The sequence below is a fragment of the Cupressus sempervirens genome, chromosome 9 (assembly GCF_028749045.1).
Source record: "Cupressus sempervirens isolate cs-2001-9-10 chromosome 9, ASM2874904v1, whole genome shotgun sequence".
NCBI lineage: Eukaryota > Viridiplantae > Streptophyta > Pinopsida > Cupressales > Cupressaceae > Cupressus > Cupressus sempervirens.
In genome coordinates this window covers 475496015-475521851 of record NC_143126.1, presented here as the reverse complement: position 1 = coordinate 475521851, position 25837 = coordinate 475496015, and the positions used below count along the sequence as shown (strand labels likewise).

At 37.6% G+C, this 25837-nt stretch overlaps 1 pseudogene; it reads right to left on the bottom strand.

Moving 5' to 3' along the window:
* Positions 1 to 212: 212 nt before the first annotated feature.
* LOC149539389 (putative inactive receptor kinase At5g10020) lies at positions 213 to 23924 on the bottom strand (annotated as a pseudogene).
* Positions 23925 to 25837: the final 1913 nt, after the last annotated feature.

Genomic DNA, 25837 nt, shown 5'->3' with positions numbered 1-25837 from the left:
TGGAACACCATTAGAAGGGGAAGCAATATGAGGATAAATTAATTAAGCATTGCCGGTATGAAAGGATAAGGGAACCTTCTCAAATTCTAAAGAACTATTCCTACTAAATTATTGTAGGAAATATTTAGTCCTTTCAAGCTGTTTCGAAGATTGACAGGTATGCACCCTACCAAATGATTAATAGAGAGATCAAGGTATGAAAAATTACTGAGCTAGCTTATTTCAGATGGTATTGATCCTAGGAAATTGTTTCCATGGAGATTTGGTTCCCTGAGGCTTTCCAAGAAGCCAATATCTGTAGGAATGGAGCCATTCAACTGGTTTCTTGAAATATTCAGTGAATCTAGTCGAGAATATTGTAAATATGGTGTATATGCAAATGATGATGCTGGACTGACAGGGAGCATTTTTTGTAGTGGAATAGCTCCTGTGAAATGATTGCTAGCCAAGTGTAAAATTGCCAAGGTAGATGAACTAAAAAGGCTAGTCAGAAATAAACCATTTAGATGATTGAAGCTAAGGTCAACCACATTAAGCTTGGGATATGTTCCAAGTATGGATGGGAGAGGACCAACTAATGTATTGTGTGAGAGATTTAGATGAGTCAATCTCAAAAACTGAGATGTTTCATTTGGTATTGATCCTGAAATCTGATTAAGGCTCAAATCAAGGACTTGCATAGAATTTCCCCAGGTTTGCATCACAGTTGAGTCTCCAATAAACTCATTATTACTTAGATCCATCACTACACATGTCCCTATTTTTCTGGGCAGCAAACCAGAGAGAGAACTTGATGACATATTTAGAATTCTCAGAGTGGTTGATGTAATTACACCAAGTGGACCTGCAAAAGAAAAGGAAAAAACATATGGCCAACAGAATATTTCAATTAAAGCATGTGTCATATGCCATTTGACATTCTTAGATCAGTTAACCAAGAGAAACTCCAGGGTGCAGAAATTTATAAATAACTGAGCTCATAATGTACACTAATAAGGAAAGAGTACACAATTAGCAAATGAAAAAGATTAAAGTGCATGCATTGAGAATAGACATTGGAAAATAAATGCATATTTAAAACATGCACTGTTCCATTATAATCAGTCCAAATCACAAACTAAAAATCTAAATAGATTAATACACAAGAAAATACAATGTTAAATGCTATGGAAAGATTTGTCTTGTACAAGGGCAGTATAATGATTGTTTAGTACATTGCCTGAAAGATTGTTGTAGCTAAGATCCAATTCAACCAATACCGAAGAATCTTGTGCCAAGAGTGTAAATGGTACAAAACCAAAAAATTGGTTATTGCTCAAGTGCAAATCCTCAAGTGCATAAACAAAATGAAAAGCAAGAAGTTCCCCCGTCAGCTGTTTGCTACTTATATCTAGAACCTTTAGACTGTCAAACAAAGGTATCCTATCCTCAGATTGTAACAGTCCTGTAAATCTATTGTGGCTGAGATTCAAATACCAGAGTGACCGTGTTAAGCTGGCTATAATTTGCATTTTCTAAGGAAGCTGTCCAGAAAACAAGTTGCAGCTTAGATAAATTTACTCTGTACTAATCAAAAGCATTAAAGAACTTTCAACATGTCCAGATAGCTGATTTTGATGCAAATCTAGGTTCTTCAGATTCAGAAACTTCTCCAAACCTGTCGTAATGCCTCCACTAAGATTGTTTAATGATAAGTTGAGAGACACTAAATGCTGCAAGTTTGACATAGTAGTTGGTGTATATGAGCAATGTTAGTATGCTAATAGAAACCAAATTTAAATAAAGCTTCTACAAACTAAACAAAATTCATAAACTTCAAGATAGACTAAGATGAGCTCTCAATTGAGAATATGAGCCATTAATGGACTCTCTCAATAAGAAGCTCTCTTGTTGAGTAGCTTTATCTAAATGGATAGGATGTATGCTCAATATGCTTCCAAAGGCTTCAATGGATGATTGTGGATTTTTGGTGTGGATAGATGGCTTTAGTATGGATTTGGCTCTCAAAATAGCATTATAACTTTACTTCATGGATTGTGTTATTTTGCAAAGGGGAAGGATCCAATTTATAGGCAAGAGGCTTGAGGGATTGAGGGCTAAGATGCAAGGATGGAAAAAAGCTTATGGAGGGCTCAGATTGCATGAGAGGAGAGCACGTGGATTGTGCTTCCTTACAACCAATCAAGGAGTGACACATGTCACATGGTGAGAGGATGGAGGAAAGGGGAAGGATGAGTCAACAAAGGTGGCTCAAGGGATAAAATCTTCATAAAGACCCTCATAATGACTTGTAAGAGCAATAAAAGGGCTTGTAAGAGTCATTTATGACCTAGTGGACTTCATAAAGTTTTATGGTTGAGATATTTTGAGGGTGATGAGAGAAATTTCGACTTGGACTTGATTAGGAGGGTTTTAAGCTTGCTTAGGCTTGTGCAAATGATTAGAGGATGGATTAGCATGGTTTAGGATTAGCTTAGGGATAGGCAAGTGGATGACATTTAATGAGGGTGGATGAATAAGGATATATTTGTTAAGTTTGGCTTGGGTTAGTAAGTTTTAACCCATGTTTAGGGAATGTGACAAGGTTAGGAGGGGATTAGGATTAGGTTTAAAGAAATCTTCTAGAAGAGTCTAGACTTTGGATGAGGATGAAGACTTTCTAGAAGAGTCTAGAACTTCTTAGGATGAGGATAAATTAGATTTTTAGAAAATAAACAAAGTTTTATTTATTTCAAGGGTTTGGGTTGAGGAGATATTTATTAAAACTTTTTTAATAAACATGAGGATTAATATTTAATCTTAATTAAATATTTTGAGTTGGGATTAGGGGTAGGAAATGATGGGATTAGCCTTTAATTAAAATTAAAGAAGGATTAGAAAATTTTGGAAGAGGTTAGTGGTCTTAAGGAAATTGGCCAAGTTTTGGACAAAAAATAAATTTTTTATTTATTTTAGGATTTTTGGTCAATTTATTAATTAAATAATTAACAAATAAGGAAATAATGTTTAAATAAGATTTAAACATTTTTGGGAGGGATTCCTTAATTAAATATTTTTAATTAAGATAAAGGGATTTAATGGCATAAAAATTAATTAATTAATTAATTAATAAATGATGATGTCATCAGGACTTTTTCAGAAAATAAAAATACTTTATTTTCTAAAGGATTTTTAGGTGTCTACATTTTGCCCCTCTTTGATGTGATGCCGCAAGTGGCATGGCATCAAAGATAAGAAAATAAGATGCCCAAGGCTAGAGCAGAAGAGGAGAGAATGGACTGTGAGATGCCCCCTCAAGAAGGTAGCGAGGAGAGAAAGCGAGGCTCGATGGCTTCTTGAAAAGTACAAGAGTCCGAGATGAGCAAGGAGACTCAGATTGGCAAAGAGAAGGGGCTGAATTAGCTCAAACTCTCACTATGGGAGAATGATAAAGGAGAATCAGATGCAGAAGAGGAAGCAAGCTTAAGACTTTAGGGAAGGTGGAGGATGAAGGAGCGGAGTGCTATAAAAAAGAATCTAGGATAGGGAGATGGATGAGGGGATTATAAATCTAATGCAATAGGATTTCAAAGAGTTAGATTGGTGGAAGATGGGTTTTGAAGATCCCTAGGACTAGGATTGTGGATCTCAAAAGATGAGGCTTGGTGGATTTATTTGGATTGGTGGATCCCTAAGACTAGGATTGTGGATCCCTAAAGCTAAGAGTGATGAGCGATTCAAAGAGATACTGATGCATCAGCTGGGGTAGGAGAGATGGATGCTGGATATGGATGGGGGATAATGGAGATGAAGGAAAACCATTGAAGCTTTTTGAGCAGGGGGATACTTCAAAGAGAAGTACCACCATGTAGTTGAGCACTAGATTTGCTATAGGACTATTGGTTAATTGCCAAGGTTACCAAGAACATCAAGGCCTTTTCACCAATCGTCCAAAGGACTGACAAACTAACTCAAAAAAAACACACAAGGATTGCCCCAGCATCACACATGAATCCTAGAGGAAGCAGCATGGAAATGACACTGGAGAACCCACAAGCAGAAAAGAAAAACAAACGAAAGACCTGATCAAGACCTTATGCTCTAATTGTCCCATTCGCAGCATACCATGATATGGAAGATCGTGGCAACCTTGAGGAGGGAACAAGGAGATTGCTTGGAAAAGATACTTCAAGACCCAAAAGGGGAGATTCCAAATTAAAAGAAAGTGAAAATCCAAAAGAGAGTCATTTGCCAACGAGATGGGTAGGATGAGGTAGTAACGGACAAAGATTAGACTTGAGGAAAGCTATATCCTGCAAGGACCTATCGGAGAGCACCTAAGTTGGTGGATCAGGATGAGTGGTGCATCTGGCAAGCTGAACTAAGAAGGATAACACTTTGGTGACAGGAGATCTAGCTAAAGGATGCATTGAAATAGCTAAACAAGCTATGTGGTGTGTACAAGATGCTGATCAGGGATGAAATGACACGAAAGCTGGATAGATACAATGGTACTAAGTTAAAGGGGATGTACAGGTTGACCGACCAAGATATGTTACAAATGTACAAGTTTGTTCATGTTTTGGTTTTTGGTGAGATGGAAATGTTTGTGAAGGATGGGATGTCTATAATAGTTGATAGGTGGATAGGTAGATGGTTTGCGAAAAGCTTAAGGAAAATGGAATTCTTTGGGTGAATGTGATAGGATACAAGCTAGGATACAAGATTATCTACAATTTGGAGTATGGTACAAGCTTTGGACAAGATTTGGATATACAAGGTATGGTACAAGATTTACAAGGTATAATACAAGCTTTGGTACAAGATTTTACAAGCTGTACAAGAGGTATTTACAAGCTTCATCAGATTTTGGATATTTGGTTGGAACACCAAGGGAACAAGCAAGTGTGTCTAATGGGATGGTGGGTGAATGGATGAGGGATAGGATAGTGATAGATAATGGATTAGTCTTTAGTACACAAGGTGCCTGAATTACCAGGTTTTCACCAAGGTACCTATCCAAGGCGCTTGAATTGCCAAGTTTTCACCATTGGACGCTTATTTCTCTTTACTTTTTTTTTTTTTTTTGTATTTTTCAAAAGCTAGGTATACCAAGGATCTTCAAGCATAGAACTTCTTGAGATGAATGATGTTAGTAGGATCATTCAAGAGTTCTCCTTCCAGTGTAGATAGCTGATAGGCTCCAGAGTCAAAGGAAGCAGTGACAACATAAGGACCAAGCCATGTAGGTTCAAACTTGCCTTTCTTTTCTCGATCTGCTTGGACTTTCATGTTTTCTTTAAGGACCATGTCACTTGGCTGAAAGTGTCGTGGAAGCACCTTCTTGTTGAAATTCCTTTTGAGACAAGTTTGATAGACTGTGAGATGATCATAGGCTTGTTGTCGCTTCTCGTCTAAGAGATCTAGCTGGGTGAGCTGAGCTACTCTATATTCTTCATCTGATATTTGCCCCTGCAAAGATATGCGCAAGGAGGGAAGTTCAACCTCTATAGGTAGTACCGCTTCGACACCATAGACTAGGGAGTATGGAGTTGTGCCTGTGGATGTACGAAAGGAAGTTTGATAGGCCCATAGGGCTGGATTTATTTGTAGGTGCCAATCACGGCCGGAATCATTGACAACTTTCTTTAGAATTTTGAGGAGGGTTTTGTTAGTTGCCTCTGCCTGGCCGTTACTTTGTGGGAAATATGGGCTAGAAAAGCATTGATGGATGCAAAGGGAAGTGCATAATTCTTCCATGTTGAGATTTTCAAAGTTACCTCTGTGGTCGGTGAAGATGGTGGATGGGATGCCGAAGCGGCAAACAATGTGGTACAAGATGAACTTGGAGACCTGAACTCCTGTAGCTGAGACTTGGGGGATTGCTTCCACCCATTTAGTGAAATAGTATGTAGCTGTTATTATCCATTTATGTCCATTAGATGAGAGGGGTGTGATAGTTCCAACTAGATCAAGGCCCCAACAAGCAAAAGGCCAAGGTGGTGCAATAGGCTGTAGATCCTGTACTGGAGCGTGCATAAGATTTGCATGCTGCTAACATGGGAGACACTTTTTGACAAAGTCATAGGAGTCTTCTTCAATGGTAGGCCAATAGTAGCCTGCTCTAAGGATTTGTCGCGCTAGGACAATACCACTCGTGTGGGCACCGCAAAGTCCAGAGTGTACTTCCTTTAACACCATCGCGGCCTCATTTTGGTCTAAACATCAAGAGAGAGTATCGTGATAACCCCGATGATATAGGGTATTGGCTATGATAACATAGCGGGATGATTTTTGAATGAGGTTCTGGCATTGGGTATGTGTAAGGTGAGGGGATATGATACCATCGTTAAGGTAAGCGTGAATCTCATGGTACCAAGGGGATTGGAGACCAACCAAGATACAAACACGGTTTGAATCCTCATTCGCATAGGTGGGTGTGAGGAGTTGCTCCACTAAAAACTCATACTGTGTAGCTGCTTGGGGAATTTCCAAGAGCGAGCCTATAGTAGCCATAGCATCTCCTGCTTTGTTCTGTATTCGAGGCACTTGTGTAAACTGAAGCTTTGTAAAATTTTGGGTTAGCTGATCAACTAGCTCTTTGTAGGGTAATAGCTTTTCATCTTTGGTTTGATATTCATTTACGGCTTCCTTGATGATGAGCTGAGAATCGCCAAAGATTTGTAGCTCAACAATGTTCCATTCTACAGCTATCTTTAATCCTGCTCTGAGGGCCTCATATTCAGCTATATTGTTGGTGCTAGGGAATTGTAGCTTGAAGGGTTTTGGAATGTAATCTCCTTGAGGTGTGACCAACAATATTCCTGCCCCTGATCCATGAGATGTGTATGAGCCATCAAAATAAAGTTTCCATGGGGGTTGTTCTTCAATTAGACAGATATGCTCATCTGGAAATTCTATGATCAACAGATAAGCATCTATTAGAGGTGCATCAGCTAGGTGATCTGCTATAGCTTGCCCTTTGACTGCCTTTCTATCCACATACTGGATGTCAAATTCACTAAGGAGCATAACCCATTTGGCCAAACGGCCTATAAGTGCTGTTCTAGAGAGCATATACTTGAGAGGGTCAGTCTTGGAGACTAGTTGGATGGTATGACTTAGCATGTAATGGCGAAGCTTTTGAGTTGAGAAGACAACTGCCAAACAAGCTTTTTCCATAGGAGTGTAATTGAGTTCATAACCAACTAGGGTTCTACTGATGTAGTAGATGGCTCTTTCTCTGTTGTAGTCATCAAGCTGTGCTACAAGTGCCCCTAGAGCAGTAGGTGTTGCTGATATGTACAAAATTAGGGGACGACCAAGAATTGGTGGAACCAAGATAGGGGGATTGATGAGATACTGCTTGAGATGGTCGAAGCTGCGCTGACATAAAGGATCCCACTTGAAGTTCTCATCCTTCTTCAGTAAATGTGAAAATGGTGTACACTTATCTGCAAGCTGGGAGATGAAGCGCCGAACAGATTGGAGCTTTCCTTGAAGAGAGCGAAGCTGTCGCAGTGTCTGGGGAGGAGGCATGTCTAAGATAGCCTTGACCTTCTTGGGGTCGATCTCTATACCTCGTTTAGAAACTATGAAGCCTAGAAGCTTGCCAGATGTGACCCCAAAGACACATTTCTTGGGATTCAGCATGAGATGATATTTGGCTAACCTATCAAAGACTTTCTCCAAGTCAGCAAGATGATCCATGAAGGTATGAGACTTGACCAAGATATCATCCACATAATCCTCCAAAATGCTATGGATGAGATCATGAAAAATGGCTGTCATAGCTCTTTGATAGGTAGCCCTAGCATTCTTTAGGCCAAAAGGCATCATGTTGTAGCAAAAGGTTTCCCAAGGGGTAGTGAATGTTGTCTTATGCTGATCCTCTTCTGCAATCTTGATTTGATTATACCCAGAAAATCCATCCATGAGGGACAAAATTTCATGTCCAGCTGTAAGATCTATAATCATATCTATGTTGGGCAAGGGAAAATCATCTTTTGGACAAGCTTTGTTAAGATCTCTAAAATCAGTGCAGATTCTGATGTCACCGGAAGGTTTAGTGACAGGGGCCATGTTGGAGATCCACTCTGAGTAGTCGATAGGTCGGATAACCTTAGCAGCTAACATTCTTTCTAATTCAGCTTTGACCAATAATGCCACCTTGGGGTGCATTTTTCTAAGCTTTTGTCTGACGGGCTTGATCTTTGGATCAATTGCAAGATGATGAACTACAAGCTTTGGATCAAGTCCTGGCATGTCTTGATATGACCATGCAAATCGGCCAATGTTCTCTCTTAAGACCTCAAAGAGGAGGTCACCTTGGTCTTGTGATAGGGATGCAACAATGTGAACAAGTCTTGGGATCTCTGAAGAACCAATGTTGACTTCTCAAGTATCCTCAATTAGAATAGAAGACACCTCTGGTCGATTATCTTGAGGAGGCAATGCTAAATCCTCATGTTCTTCTTGTGGCTCTGGATTTTCTTGCTAAGGGGTTCTCTTCGTTGCCTTAGCTAGTCTCAGATTCACCTTAGTTCCAATTTTGGGTGTATCGGAACTAGGTTGGGGATTTTCTCCAAAATACCCTTTGGGATCTAGCTTGTAGATATAGGTAGAGTCTGGCTTTGTTTTCTTGTGAGGAGTTTCAGCTCCCATGAATCTTAGAAGTGCCTCCTCTGATGTGAACTCATCAATGTGTATGACACTTGGTTGGTCCCAATCTATGAGTTGTGGATGGGTAAGTGGTAGGTCAATGAGGTGGATGGATAGTTCTTGGAGAACATAGTCTCCAAGGGAGATTTGGTCTAGGATATCGTCGTAGGCTCTCTTTTCAACTTCCTCAGGAATGTCTTTGATTTTGACAAGGTTGCGGTGAATGTTCGAAAAAGCGTGACCGTTCTCATTGGTGCCCCCAGTTGTGGGTATGCCAAAGCCAAGACCTGACTTCGATTCCCACTTATGTGTGTTGATGGGGCACTGCATGCCTCTTTCTTCTGGTCCTAGACCACCACCTTGATAGTTCCATTTGTCAGTGATGAGCTTATGTTCTTGGGGATACTTTTGGCTAAAGTGATCAAGGCGTGCTTGATTTCTTTGAGGTGCATCCTTATGTAACCATTTGTTGATATCTAGAGTGAGCTCCTCATGAAGAGGGATTTTCAAGGATATAAAGGTTGTTGGGCCAAACTGTTTGTATTGAGGAGGTGGAATCTCCTTAGCTTTGTGATATGTCGGTCATCCATGGGCATGTGGATCAAGTGGGAGTGCCCCAACAGCAAATGCATCTGACAGACTATACTCTCCACAACCTTTGTTATTGATCTTCACGGTAGACAGGGTAGAGGCGAGGATGGTTTCTGGGTCATTATAAGTGTGGGATGAGCTGGCGATGGATGTGCCGATATCAATTCTAGGGCAATGGTTTGTATATGAAGCTTCAACCACATTGCAGTAAGCAAAGGGTTCTGGATCGGCATGGATGGTTACCTCAGTGCCTTGATGTGGAAATTTGACGCACTGATGGTAAGTGGATGGAATGGCTTTCATGGCATGAATCCATGGGCGACCAAGGAGGATGTTAAATGGTAGGTTTAGATCAATAACATGGCAGAGTGTCTCTTGGATGACTGGCCCAACCTTGATTGGCAGCAAAATAGTTCCTTCTGTAGTTCTTTCCAAGTTGTCATAAGCTTTGATGGTGATAACCTCACTCATGATATCTGCCTCAGTATACCCAGCTTGTTTTATGAATTTTAGGGTGCAAATATTCAAGGCTGATCCATTATCTATCTTTACTCTTTTCACAGCAAAGTTGGATATCATGATGGCTATGCAAAGCGGAAGGGTGTGATCTGGCTCGACCACGGGTATGTCGGTGGGTTTGAATGAAAGGGCACATGAGGATGAGAGGTGTCCAAAAAGATTATGAAAATCAGTAGCATTGATATCAGAAGGGACACGGGATTCTATGAGAGCACTGTCAAGGATGTTCTTCTACATAGGACTAGTGCGAAGAAGGTCTAAAATGGAGATTTGGGCTGGCATGTTCCCAAGGTGTTCCAAGATATTGTACTAGATTTTTGATGGAGCTGATGGTGCTGGTGGAATGGGTGGGCCTGCGATGTTAAATCGCGCTCTTCAAGTGGTGAATGCACACTCATTGTTTGGTCCTTGGATATTGATAACACTGACAGAAGGCTCTTTCTTAGATATACAACCTATAAGACTACCATAGTCTATATAGGATGAAGTGTGGTCATTGTTCTTCCCATGCTGTTGGTTTGGCTGACGGTTGTTGGTGTTGTTGTTGTTGGTTTGGATAGGTGCTTTTCCAAGATTTTGGTTGTGGTGTGGAGGAAAAGAATTTTGATAGATCTGTAAGCCTACATTGGGAGAGGTTTGGGCACCAACAGTGATTTCCTTCCGTTCAATGAGGTCCTGCACATAGTCTTTCAGTTTCATGCATCTGAGGGTAGTGTGACCTTTTACCCTATGAAATTTGTAGTACTCATTATCTTTGTACCATGCAGCTTTGGATTGGCTTGGGTCAATTTGCTGGGTAGGAGGAAATTTGATGAGGTTTTCTTTGACTAATTTCTCAAAAATGACATCCAATGGCTCACCAAGGGGTGTATAGTTTCTAGGTGTAGGTTCGAATCTAGGCTTTTGTCCTGCAGCTACATTGATGGCATTAGCTTGATTGCTAGACCCTTGGAAGTTGGTTCTTGGATTGTGGTTTTGATAGCTTTGGTTATTCTGTTGTTGGTAGTTGATAGCTTGTTGATTTTTTGGTTGATATGGTGGGTTGGACTGGTTGTGAGAAGGACCAACAATATTCACATGTCTGGTGTCAGTGACGCCATCTGTTGCAACGTGCTTGTTTCTGTTCCAATACCTAGACTTGTCATTGGAATGTGATTGATTTTGGTTGGCTTCCTTGTAAAGCTTGACCACACCATCTTTAATGAGTCCTTGCTCAAGGATCATTCCTTTCTCTTTGATATCTTTGTAGGTTTGCAAACAGTTCATGGTCATGTGGTGAGCCAAGCTAGGATGGGCATTATCAATAAACATTTTCACCACATGGCGTTCTGGCAAGGTGCAGGATATGCGGGTGGTAAGGGTTTGCCATCTTTGCAGGTATTCGGCAAGGCTTTCTCCACCTTTTTGCTTGGTGTGGACAAGATCAACTATTGATAGCTCTGTTTCCACAAGATGGGCATATTGGGCTACAAATGCCTTAGATAATTTAGCAAAGTTTTTAATTGTGCCATAGGGGATTCTATAAAACCATTCAAGAGCTGGTCCAGCTAAGCTTTTGGGAAAAAGGCACAAGAGGAAGACATCATTGTATGCTATGTCCTGGCAGTGCATGTAAAATTCTTTGATATGTGTGACAGGGTCTCCTTTTCCTCTGAATTTGTCAAATTTGGGTACCTCAAAATGTTTGGGAAATGGTGTCATGGTAATGGCTCTGTCAAATGGGTAAGGACACACATTCTCAAACTTGAATATCTTCGGATCATTCCCTTCTTGGATGGTTTTTAGAGCTATCTTCATTTGCTCCCATTCTGAATTGATAGGTGATGGCTGGGGTGCCCCCAATGTAGGAGTGCCTTGAGGTAGGTATGTGCTGGATGGGGCCACTGAATATGGATGGCTATGGGGGATTTGTTGATAGGGATTGTACATTGTTTGGGCAGCTGCATGGTGGATGATAGGTTGCTGAGGGGGAGGTGGCGCATATTGTTGCATGTGCTGCGAGGCTTGCTATTGATATGGGATTTGATGTTGGGATTGAGGGACATAAGCTGGCTGTGGGATAAATGGATTGCTTTGTGGAGGTAAGGTATAAGATGGTTGAGAGGCTTGGGGAAAGGATCGGGGGGCTTGTGGGGTTTGACCAATATATGTGGGTTGTGCCCCCATTTGGGATGGTATCTGCAAATAATTGGTGGTTGGCTGGGGTGGTGGATTACCTCCTAAAAGTGGCATTGAAAAGTAGTTGGTAATTGGAGGTAATGGATTAGTTGGTGGTGGAGGTGGTGGGAATTGAAAGCTTGGGAATGGAACTGATGGGGTTTGATAGCTTTGTGGTTGGATTTGGAAGCTTGGTAGAGTGGTGGCAGGGGCTGGGGTCACTTGGGAGTTTGGTAGAAAATTGGTAGTAGCTTGTGGGATTTGATAGCTTTGTGGAGTGAGGGTAGTAGCTTGTAGATTTGTGGCTAATGGTATTGAGCTCCCAAGACCTAATGGAAATGATGGGATTGTGCTTTGGGCTGCAATGAACAAGCTGGGGGTGATGAAAGGTCAATTACTTGGCCCCATGGGTGGCATCCCTGTTGTATATTGCTGAGGTTGGCCAAAGATGCTAGCACTGATTTGGGAGATGGGTGGATTTGGAAGGCTGGGTTGGGGAGTAGCAGCAGCAATAGTGAAGGGGGTGAATGGTGAGCTGTTTTGGGTAAAGGGGGTTTGGAGCGGAGAGGTATGAACCAAGGATGGAGTGGTGGTGGATGGGTTGGCTTGCGGCATGGAGATTTCAACTTGGGTGGATGATGGTATGTTTGGGTCTGTTGGATCATATGGATTGGCTGGAAGCTCTTCTTTTGGCATATATTGAGGATAATTTGGATCATAAGAGCCTATGGGTGGTGGTAGCTGCCCAAACAATGGGTGAGATGGATCTAATAATTGAGGGGGTCTTCCAAAGTCAAAGGTTCCTACATTTTCCCTTCAAAAATTAGCCATGATTGTCTCTTTGTTCTTGTCTATAATGGCATTTACCAATACTGCATTTCCTGGTTGGTTCATGAAAGCTTCAATGTCAGTACATGATGGCATAGCTTTCTCTGGGCTAAAGGATGGCTGAGTGCTCAAGGGGGGTGAGGTTGTTCGATCCAAATGATAGGGCTCCATTGTTTCTTTCTTTTTGGCTAAGCAAGTGACGGGTGGCATGAAAAATGCTCCTAGGGATGAGATGCAATAATGCTGATGGATGCAAAAGGGGGAAGGCTTCTCTATGCAAATGATTTCCTAGGTTAAGGCAAAGCTATATGACAAAACCTAAGGAGGATTGGGTTGGATATTCTAACTTCAAAGATATGTTGCCAAAGCACGAAAGGTCTGCTTTCCTATGTGCAAGCTTGGTGGTGATTGTGTCAACTTAAGGATAGACTGATGATCCTTTAGAAAGAACATGAGATTGACCACTTGTGGATCCCAACCTTTAGCTCAAGGTGATGAGGGATAATAAGTGAGAAAGCTAGATTACCCTAGACAAAGCTCTGTCAAAGGGATAACCTTGGTGAGATTGATGGATTTGGAAGATTTTAGGAGTGGCAAACTTTTGGCAAAAGTGACAACAAATTTGAAAGCTTAGATGTGCAGATTTTGGATTGCTGGCTAGATGGTTTGATTCTAAATGAGATGGATGACCTAATAATTCTTAAGGGGATAACCTAAGATGGCTGGCTTTTCTACAAAGATGACTCTAAAGTGAAGCTTATCCAAGAGGATGTGGAGAAACAAGGGGGTCTAATCATAGAAATCATGCCGTGTTGGTAAGGCATAAGTAGGATTAACTCCTGGATTTTGGCTAAATTTGATGGTGCACTCTAACCAGGCCTCTTGAAGTGCTTCGTCAATAGCTTTGTCCTCTGCTTTGTGGAGTTTGGCAATTTGTGGGCTTGGTGTTATTTCTTTTCTCTTGGCTGAAATTTCTTGGTATGCTAGAGATGGTTTGAGTTTAACATTGTGGAACTTCTGTTTGGGTTTGGGTTGCTCTGACATCAATTCCTTAATCTGCTTGGCTTTGAGAGATCTTGGTTGTTTTGCTTCAACTTGTTCAACTTCTAGAATAGGCAGTGACTACGCTATGTATGCCCTAAGCTAGGATTGACCAAGTTTGGCAAACATTCATTCAACAAATAAAAGATCAAGCAATAGGTAGAAACAACCAGATAGAAGTTTTTGATTCTCAGAAAGTGACACTTGCGCCAAGGAGAGTGTATGTTCTACAAATGTTTCGATCAGTCACCTCAAACACATTAACATCCTAGATGGTTGTCTACAAGGTTGACAGGTGGTTTAGCTAAGGAGTCCTCGATATACCCAAGGTACGTGAGGCTCACATCCTCTATCCATCTTACCCAAGGGATTGAAGGTATTTATACTTTCCTTTGCTTTTTTTTATTGGGATATGCCCATTGGTTACCCAAGTTAACAAATCATACATGAAAGAGAGGGTGACTTCTATCCAGATTTCTTCCTCCTTATTTCTGTGATATAATTGTGTCAGTGCATACCATTTTCTTCATTTGTAGGCTGATTGAGTGAAAATACAGGTTTGACATATAAGAAGCAACAACTGATTTGATGGCTCAATCCAATTTATCTTGATAAGGCAATGAAAGCCCCATTGGGAGAGGCCTAAACTGAAGGAATTAGGTGATGATCATTTGAAGGAGGAGATATTCATAATTAATTAGGTATTAAATGACTTGAATAATTGAGTTCTCTCTCCCCCTTGACTTCTCTTTCTCCACTACATATCGACCTATTTGTGGAATTTATTTATTGCAAGGTATTATGGTGGATTGAATGTAACTAAAATTAGATAAATGGTCATGTTTTATGGAATTTAGGGGTTTCATTATAATCATTGGTGTGGTTGAAGTTGGGTTGTGAGTTTGGTGGATTGACATTAAGTTTATCTCAACATAAGATTTGACTTTCATAAAAGTATTTTGAAATATTTATTTACCAAGGCATGTTAGGGTTTACAAGGATATTAGTAGTCTTACACGTTGTATAGCGTCAAGGATTTTATGTCTCTGGGTCTTGAGCAGAAACATTGATATCTCTATGGATTGAATCACAATTTGTAATATGTAGTAATACTTTATTAGCCTAGTTGATATCTCCTTCAATTGGGTTGGGAAATGATTAGAACGGTCCTATGGATAAATATTTAGAAGGTAACTATGGCAAAGGATGTGTACTAACTTGTATTGGTTTGTGTACATTATGGTTGGTGACTACATCTGTAGAGATGAGTTTTTGAAAATTTTATTGTTTTTCTCATTTTTATCTTTTTCGATACTTAGAAGACTTATGAGTAAAGTAATAGGATCAAAAGATTCTTCTCTACGATGGACATGGATTTGGAATGTTGGTTGGAGGATAAGAAACTCTCACTTTTTTATTTGATCTTAGTTTTGTAACAATTGTTTTTTCTTATGTAAAACATTGTTCTCTTTCTATACAGATGCTAAGTAGGAAACTTTAACATGACATTTGTTTGGGAGTTGTGTGTTTTGTACCTATGTTGTGACTAGAGGAATAAGTGGTATAGCTGAATTGATCTTAGTTTTGTTAGAATCTTCTTTGTTTATGTGAAACGATGTACTCTTTCTATATAGATGTGGAGTAGGCAACTTAAGCATGGTGTTGAATAGGTGTTGCATTATTCATGCCTATGTTATGACTGTGATCAAGAATAAGTGGTAGAATATTTATTCCCCTTTTATAAATTATATAAGCTCATGGAGAAATAGAATGCCCTGCGAGCTAAATATCTTTCTCATCCTTTGTTTTATGCAACTTTCATTTCTGCAGTTTGCCACTATGTTTTTTGTAGTTCTTCTCTCTTGAACCTTCTTTTAAAGGGATTTTAGTGTTTTGGGCACCTTCCCTAGCCAAGAGCTTGTGGGCTCTATGCTATGGAGGGGGGAGCTATGGCAGTTGTGATACTTGTTTGGAGAGACTAGGCAGAAGGGAGGAACATTCATTAGACGCAAAGACAATTTGAATTAATTATATATCGCATTTGAGTACTCTCTTTCTGTCAATTTTATCTACTATACAATGATCAATTTATAGAAATCATTTATTGAAGTGTGTTTTGGTAGATTCAAGAGATCTAGAATTTGTGGCTATGTCACATGGCATGGCAGAGGATGTGAAATTGTATTGCCGATGCCTACTTCTTTAGAAATTGGGCTCTTGAAAACCCTAATAATTTGAGTGCTTCCATTTATTGGATAATTAATGACTTGATTTGATTTCCTTCAGGTAAGAGAGTGGTTACGTGTACATGGAAACAAATCGCCAAATTTTAGCAGCAAGATGTCAATTTCTATTCGTTTTAATTTGAGTTGAGTGTTACGTTTTAAATTAGTTTAAAGAAATGATATGTTCTTTTAGTTAGGTGGGAACAATTTTGCTAAGAGCATTTAGCTTATATGATAGCAAATGAAGTTATTGTAGTGAAGCAACATGATTAAGAGAGAGTTCTCTACAGTGTCTTCCTTATTCATTAATATGTTTAAGTAATTTTATGAAATTAAAATTGCACACAGTCCTTCATACTCAACAATAAACCTAAATAATTAAAGTACATCTCAATGCACAAGCGACATGAGAAATTCAAAGCATTGAAGCAAAGAGACGTAACAAACAATAGAAAGTCATATGTTATAACCAACAATTTCAAATGGCCAGGGATTCAAATTCTGTGCATTTCCTTGTGGGCCTGAAGGCTATGGAGCAGTTGAACAAATTTGACTTCTAAATGATATAGCCCTTCAAGATTCCTCCTAATGTAAACTTACTGCCTTCGGAATGTTAACACTCAAAATGGTCTATGACAATGCCATACAGATACTACCCAACTGATTGTCCATAAAAAAGTCACATTGTAGATATGAACTTTATGAAAAAGACAAATTTGTAAGGGGTAAGAAACTAAGAATAAACAATTTAAAGAATTAAGTTCAACACTCTTCTCCCAAAAAGCAAAGAAACATTCATAAAGAGCTATAGTTATCAGGATATAAATATGGGAGGATGTCTTACCATACATATGACTTGCTAGACTGCCTGAACCCACAAAATCATATAGAATTAGCTTTTCATGCTTGCTAGGTCCCCAATAATATTCTCTCAAAGAGATTATATTTGGTTGTTTTATGTTACCAAATTTCCTTGCCTCGCTTGTGAAATCTTTTCTGCACTTTGCCAAGCCTTCCCTCAGCCATTCCACTTTCCGAAAATGGCCATTGTCAAGTGTTTCTTTATAAGAAGTGCCATGGCTGCTTCTACCCAAAACCTCAGCAGGTGCACGTGACAGCTCCTCAGCTTTTAGACCCAAACTCTGATCTAGAATATAGAGGTCCCCTGCCAAGCGATTTGGTGACCAGACCTTCAATATAACAGGATGGTCAGGCGTGAATGAATCTTCAGACCGTGGAGATGATGAGAAGTGACTATTGGAACCAAGTGAGGACCACTTAATCTTTGGTGGAGAAAGTGTCAAACCAATTAGCTTTGCAGATTCCACACCTAATTTAACATCTGAAGCCCACCGTAAAGCTGGTTCAAAAGAGAATGCCTTCTGTGTAGCAACTAGAGATTCTTTTTTGGAAGCAATGTGGTCATCAACAGAAAAGCTTACTGATGCAGGTTTTGTCATATCAGCACTCTTGAAAGAGTCAAAATACCGAGTAGAGGAGCTGCTACCCTTATTGTTGTCTGCTCAAATAACTTGCTTATTATGTTCAGGATGTTCCAGGAGGTCCTGAGAATTTGAAACTCTTCTATGGTGTAAGAAAAGAGCTAGAGCAATGAGAATTGCAGCACCAACAACACACCCTCCAATGATCAAAGCCTTATGAAGGGGCTTAAGGCTCTTAGCATGGCTTCTATTGAATTCTTTGCTTGGAACACCATTAGAAGGGGAAGCAATATGAGGATAAATTAATTAAGCATTGCCGGTATGAAAGGATAAGGGAACCTTCTAAAATTCTAAGGAACTATTCCTACTAAATTATTGTAGGAAATATTTAGTCCTTTCAAGCTGTTTGGAAGATTGGGAGGTATGCGCCCTACCAAATGATTAATAGAGAGATAAAGGTATGAAAAATTAGTAAGCTAGCTTATTTCAGATGGTATTGATCCTAGGAAATTGTTTCCATGGAGATCTGGTTCCCTGAGGCTTTCCAAGAAGCCAATATCTGTAGGAATGGAGCCATTCAACTGGTTTCTTGAAATATTCAGTGAATCTAGTCGTGAATATTGAAAATATGGTGTATATGCAAATGATGATGCTGGACTAACAGGGAGCATTTTCTGTAGTGGAATAGCTCCTGTGAAATGATTGCTAGCCAAGTGTAAAACTGCCAACGTAGATGAACTAAAAAGGCTAGTCAAAAATAAACCATTTAGATGATTGAAGCTAAGGTCAAGCACATTAAGCTTGGGATATGTTCCAAGTATGGATGGGAGAGGACCAACTAATGTATTGTGTGAGAGATTTAGACGAGTCAATCTCAAAAACTGAGATGTTTCATTTGGTATTGATCCTAAAATCTGATTAAGGCTCAAATCAAGGACTTGCATAGAATTTCCCCAGGTTTCCATCACAGTTGAGTCTCCGATAAACTCATTATTACTTAGATCCATCACTGCACATGTCCCTATTTTTCTGGGCAGCAAACCAGAGAGAGAACTTGATGACATATTTAGAATTCTCAGAGTGGTTGATGTAATTACACCAAGTGGACCTGCAAAAGAAAAGGAAAAATCATATGGCCAACAGAATATTTCAATTAAAGCATGTGTCATGTGCCATTTGACATTCTTAGATCAGTTAACCAAGAGAAACTCTAGGGTGCAGAAATTTATAAATAACTGAGCTCATAATGTACACTAATAAGGAAAGAGTACACAATTAGCAAATGAAAAAGATTAAAGTGCATGCATTGAGAATAGACATTGGAAAATAAATGCATATTTAAAACATGCACTGTTCCATTATAATCAGTCCAAATCACAAACTAAACATCTAAATAGATTAATACACAAGAAAATACAATGTTAAATGCTATGGAAAGATTTGTCTTGTACAAGGGCAGTATAATGATTGTTTAGTACATTGTCTGAAAGATTGTTGTAGCTAAGATCCAATTCAACCAATACTGAAGAATCTTGTGCCAAGAGTGTAAATGGTGGAAAACCAAAAAATTGGTTATTGCTCAAGTGCAAATCCTCAAGTGCATAAACAAAATGAAAAGCAAGAAGTTCCCCCATCAGCTGATTGCTACTTATATCTAGAACCTTTAGACTGTCAAACAAAGGTATCCTATCCTCAGATTGTAACAGTCCTGTAAATCTATTGTGGCTGAGATTCAAATACCAGAGTGACTGTGTTAAGCTGGCTATAATTTGCATTTTCTAAGGAAGCTGTCCAGAAAACAAGTTGCAGCTCAGATAAATTTACTCTGTACTAATTAGAAGCATTAAAGAACTTTCAACATGTCCAGATAGCTGATTTTGATGCAAATCTAGGTTCTTCAGATTCAGAAACTTCTCCAAACCTGTCGGAATGCCTCCACTAAGATTGTTTAATGATAAGTTGAGAGACACTAAATGCTGCAAGTTTGACATAGTAGTTGGTGTATATGAGCAATGTTAGTATGCTAATAGAAACCAAATTTAAATAAAGCTTCTACAAACTAAACAAAATTCATAAACTTCAAGATAGACTAAGATGAGCTCTCAATTGAGAATATGAGCCATTAATGGACTCTCTCAATAAGAAGCTCTCTTGTTGAGTAGCTTTATCTAAATGGATAGGATGTATGCTCAATATGCTTCCAAAGGCTTCAATGGATGATTGTGGATTTTTGGTGTGGATAGATGGCTTTAGTATGGATTTGGCTCTCAAAATAGCATTATAACTTTACTTCATGGATTGTGTTATTTTGCAAAGGGGAAGGATCCAATTTATAGGCAAGAGGCTTGAGGGATTGAGGGCTAAGATGCAAGGATGGGAAAAAGCTTATGGAGGGCTCAGATTGCATGAGAGGAGAGCACTTGGATTGTGCTTCCTTACAACCAATCAAGGAGTGACACATGTCACATGGTGAGAGGATGGAGGAAAGGGGATGGATGAGTCAACAAAGGAGGCTCAAGGGATAAAATCTTCATAAAGACCCTCATAATGACTTTTAAGAGCAATAAAAGGGCTTGTAAGAGTCATTTATGACCTAGTGGACTTCATAAAGTTTTATGGTTGAGATATTTTGAGGGTGATGAGAGAAATTTTGACTTGGACTTGATTAGGAGGGTTTTAAGCTTTCTTAGGCTTGTGCAAATGATTAGAGGATGGATTAGGATGGTTTAGGATTAGCTTAGGGATAGGCAAGTGGATGGCATTTAATGAGGGTGGATGAAGGAGGAGATATTTGTTAACTTTGGCTTGGGTTAGTAAGTTTTAACCCATGTTTAGGGAATGTGACAAGGTTAGGAGGGGATTAGGATTAGGTTTAAAGACATCTTCTAGAAGAGTCTAGACTTTGGATGAGGATGAAGACTTTCTAGAAGAGTCTAGAACTTCTTAGGATGAGGATAAATTAGATTTTTAGAAAATAAATAAAGTTTTATTTATTTCAAGGGTTTGGGTTGAGGAGATATTTATTAAAACTTTTTAAATAAACATGAGGATTAATATTTAATCTTAATTAAATATTTTGAGTTGGGATTAGGGGTAGGAAATGATGGGATTAGCCTTTAATTAAAATTAAAGAAGGATTAGAAAATTTTGGAAGAGGTTAGTGGTCTTAAGGAAATTGGCCAAGTTTTGGGCAAAAAATAAATTTTTTATTTATTTTAGGATTTTTGGTCAATTTATTAATTAAATAATTAACAAATAAGGAAATAATGTTTAAATAAGATTTAAACATTTTTGGGAGGGATTCCTTAATTAAATATTTTTAATTAAGATAAAGGGATTTAATGGCATAAAAATTAATTAATTAATTAATTAATTAATTAATTAATAAATGATGATGTCATCAGAACTTTTTCAAAAAATAAAAATACTTTATTTTCTAAAGGATTTTTAGGTGTCTACAATTGGTATATGCCCATTCGATGAATTTCAGCTTAAATCAAGATTTAGAAGTGAGTTCATTGCACCCACCGAATTGGGAATCATTCCAATAAGTTTGTTGCCAATGAATTTGGAATTTCTGGTAGGAGGATAAGGAATTTTGTGACTCTGATTAGGAGGATAAGGAATTTTGTGAATCTGATTTGGATTCAACACTGCATCTATGCTTTTTTTTTAAGAACTAGTTTGATCTTTAGTTTTTTTGGTCAGATTTGTGCCTTTGTTTAAGAAAAGTAATGTAATCTATCCATGCAAATTATGAGTAGGAAACTTATATAGATATGACGCTGAAGTTGTCTGACCCTACCTATGTTATTACATTGAAGAAACAAGAAAAAGTGGTACAATATTTATTCCCTTACTAGCAGCAATATTTAGGTGTAATGTCTCTCTTACAACACCTATTTTCTTTCCTTCGTACTTAATTGTAGTCACTACAGCATGAACGATGCACACACAGATCTGTATAGAATAAATTATTTGTTAGTACCATCAAATTTTTTTTGAGGATTTTTTGGATTACTCAATTCCTCTACGTTCATATAAGAGAGTTGAGTATTTAGGTTGATAGTTATATTATAGGGTAGAGAGAGTGCACCAGAATGGTTATGGATCTGGTATTTCAGGTAATTAAACAATCCAACTTCTAATTGTGGGAGTAGGATAAAAAAAATCTTTAACTTGATGATTTGAATCAATGTTGTCTCTATGATTGATTTTAAAGAACCAACTTGATTCTATATTTTTGTTAGAATAGTTAAGTGTGCCTTTGGTTATGCAGAATATTGTATCTATACAAATTACGTCAATGTTTTATGAAACTGTCCTATGATATTATAGTTAAGGTTGAGGTTTAAGTGATACAATTTTAATTCCCTTGGTAGAAGTAATAATTATATGCAATTGATTGTCTCTTATGACACTAGAATTTTTTTTTTGTTTTGACTGTAATTGCCTACATTGAAACATACACAAGTAGACATGTACATGGATAAACTTATTTGTTGGATATTATCCAAAATATTTGGTGGTTTTGTTGGAGTGATTGATTGGTCCAAGTTCCTAAAGGAAAGTTGAGGTATTGAGGATTCCATTCTTCCATCTATGGGTAAATAGGTATGTTACTGTAAAGAGCGCGTTCAACAATGGGCATGGATTTGGTGTTTCTAGTGTTGGCAGTAGGATAAGTCATACTGAACTTGCTGATTTGAATATACTGTTGTATCTATGATTAGTATAAAAGGACTAATTTGATCCTAGTTTATTTTGCAAGAATTGTATCTTTGTTAATGCAAATTTTTCAATCCCTCTAGTACCAGACTAATGTCATTATGTTGTTCTTAGTTGTATTGCAGATATGTGAAAATGTTGTTTTCATGTTTCACTGGATTCAAAGCTTGGCTCCTACTTGAATAATGTGTTTGTGTCTCACCCAAATTTGTTTTACAATCTTGGTCCCAAGTTTAGGAGATCAGCTCTTATCCACCTCATCTGTACTACATACTTGTAATGCTTATTTTGATCTTTAGTTGGGTTGCAATTTTTTACCAAGTGTGTAATATTTTCTGCTCAAACATGAGATAGGATTGTTATCCATCCATAGTTCTTTTACAACCTAGGGAATGTCATTGTTTGTTTTACCTTAATGCAACACTAGGTAGCTACCACTGCATAGGCTTCTTTTAAAATAAAGAAGTCACAAGTATTGTTCTTTCTATCCTGAGTAATACCTAATACACTTTCCCTCTTTCACTAGTCAATGTTTTTGTTGCGGGCTTTCTCCAACTACATGGCCTCATTGATAATCTTATTCTTTCTTAGATATATTCTACGCTTTCTTACTATGTGCTGCAATAGAATGTTTGATTGGTTGCCAGTCAAGAGTTTTGACTAATCCAATTTTATGCGTCATTTTAGAGATTTTTTGGACTGCACCAAGCAAGAAAAAGTAGTGAACTGTGAAATACAACAAGGTTAGAATGAAATAATTAGCAGCCTATAGAATTGTAGTAATATAGCTAGAATTACACTTGATGGGAACTGAATGAAACCAACTATTTTTGTGCCTAATGAAATTGGTACCATATTTTTTTGACATTCCAACTATTGATCCAGTGCTTGATCCACATGGATCAGCTGAGAGCACATAAGCATTTTGCACAATTTTACATCCATAGATGTATCTTGATATTAATTTATTAATTTGTTTATATTCAAACTTCAAAATTGATTAAAGGCCAAATGGTAAATAGCACTAAAAGTAGTATGGATAAATTATATAATAGAATTGTGAAGTGCATCTCCTCTCATATCATTCATAATTGAAATAAAATGAAATCATAGAGAACTTGAGACTAAAATGAATTAGAAGCAGAATGAAAAAGAAACAAAACCTTAAGTTGTCTATTGTCCACATAACAACTTCTGGTTATGTAAATTATAGCAAGTTGTCAATTATTCATATAACAGCCTAAATTGTAGCAAGTGATCATTATAATGGATCAACAATCGGTGTAACCCTTGTCCTTGCCACAAACAAGTGCTAGTTATAAATTATGCCCATTTGGTCAAGGTAACATTTGGGACAAGGTTATTGACTTTCCCTTTTTATAATTATTTAACAGATATTTTGGACAGGGTTAGTGAACTTAGCTGTATTTGTATCCATATACATATCCATTCAATTCTAGAATTAAGAATGTTAATGATTTTTTCTTTCAAAACTCATATTTTATTCCATTTAAGTAGTTATGTTCCATGTACATATGTAGATATTTGAATGTCAACGCAACCTTTTGGTAAAGCTTAATGCAGTTTAGAATGACTATTATAATTGTACAATAATTGTATCAGTATGATTTTTTGGGTCAATTAGAGAAACAATTGGATTTTGCTTGTTTTTAAGATGAACCTTTATCTTTTATAAATTGAGTTGTGTTTCTTGTGGTGTCTCAACAACCAAAAGCAATGTACACAAATCCATTGCTTCTCTGTTGGATTTTTGAACATAGGAGATAATTTATAGTATATGGTATGTTTTAGAACTGCTTCAGTATAAAGGTTTTATTTCTTTGTTTTGGATGTCTTGCTTACTAAAATGTTTATGTATTATTGTTTTTGAATCACACAGAATAAAAATGTCATCGAAGCTATATAGAAGTTGCAGCGGCATATAATTGTAAAATTGTTGAGTGTATTGAGCCATCAAATGAAGTAATTTGTTTTTGATGGGAACAAAGTAGTTTTGGGTGTAAGCAACCCAGATACTCGAGTTGGTGATGTTGAGTTTGAGGAAAATGAAGTTTATGCCATCAACATTGTCACAAGCATAGGGGATGGGAAGGTGAAGGAATATAATCAAGATTGGTAATCTTATTGGAACTAATATATTTTATGCTTCAAGCTAAAGTTTTCAATGTATTTTATGACATTTTAAAAGACGGGGAGCTACTTTTTGTGAATGGGAAAACCACAGTATATGCTTGCTTTTCTAATTCATCTTTGTAATTCATAGAGCAAGTCCAAAGCTACATGTTTAGTGAATACAACTCTATTTTTCTTCCTTTATATTTTAAATCAGTTTAGTGGCGAGAGGGAGATAAATGCTAAAAAAGAAATCTTTCAAATGGGAGTAAAGGATCAAAATTTAAAGATATTTTTTATGATTTTAACAAATTAACAATATTTGAACTATACAAATGACTACCTTTTTCTTGTGACAATAGTGAGAAAAATTTCAATTTTCTTTAATTTCATACAATGATTGCTTTATACAGGGAATAGTGTACTTAAATTTTAAGCTGGGTTACTAATTTCTTTTGAATATTCTGTACTTTGAAATGCATGCTCAGCTGAAGCTTCTTGGTAAAAATGAGACAACTATATATAAGAGGGCTGTGAATAAAAACTATCATTTAAAGATGAAATCTTCAAGGGTTATTTTTTAGCAAAATAAACCAGAAGTTCCCCATCATGCCATTTACTACAAGGTATATTCTACAACTTTTTTTTTTGTTGCTAGCATTTGGCTATTGAATCCCCCTTTTTGTTTTTTAGGTTTATACATGTAACTAAACTATATTTCAGAGTTCGTAAGCTAGTTCTTTGGTCAATCAATACATACAATTGGTCCCACATTTGTTAACTAAAAGCAGGTTTAAATATGAAAACCAATTATAAAAATGTAATCATAGAAGTGGTTAATGAATGCCAAAAGCATCCAAGTGAATTTTAAATGGAAGTGATAGATCTAGATAAGAGGATAGTGAATTTATGTAAGTGATAAGGAAGACACCATGAATTAGTGAGCATGTGTTTCAAGGAATGATAAGGCCAAATGTTTTGATGCAAGGGATCAAATGATAATGTAATTCAATACAAATACTATGAAGTTCATATCAATTTTATTTCATATTGGCCTGCAACATCTAGAATTGCATAGGCTTGTTCTCAATCTACGAAATGAAATTGACCAATGATAGAATGCATGTGTTTAATATTGAGAGACTTTCATTGGACTTATGATCCAGATGCCTGTGAAATCTTAGGCTGTGTATGATCTGATTTTGACAACCAAATGTGGAGTCTGATGTTTGACCTCATCAATATATTTGAATCGAGTATTCCCAATGTAGTATACGTAGTTAAACACAATGCATATTCTAGTGTTGTTAACAATATCATCTATGATGATGAATTTTCATCATCTCTAGGAATACAATATATAAGCTTATGGGTATAAACTTAAACATCATCCCAGTAAAAATACATGTTCCTATATTGGTCATTCATAACAGTCTAGAAGTCAAGGAAACTCTTCTATAGAGATAGCATAAACACTATCTTAATAGTCACTACCCACGTACCATATTTGTTTTGAAGTTCATTCATATAATG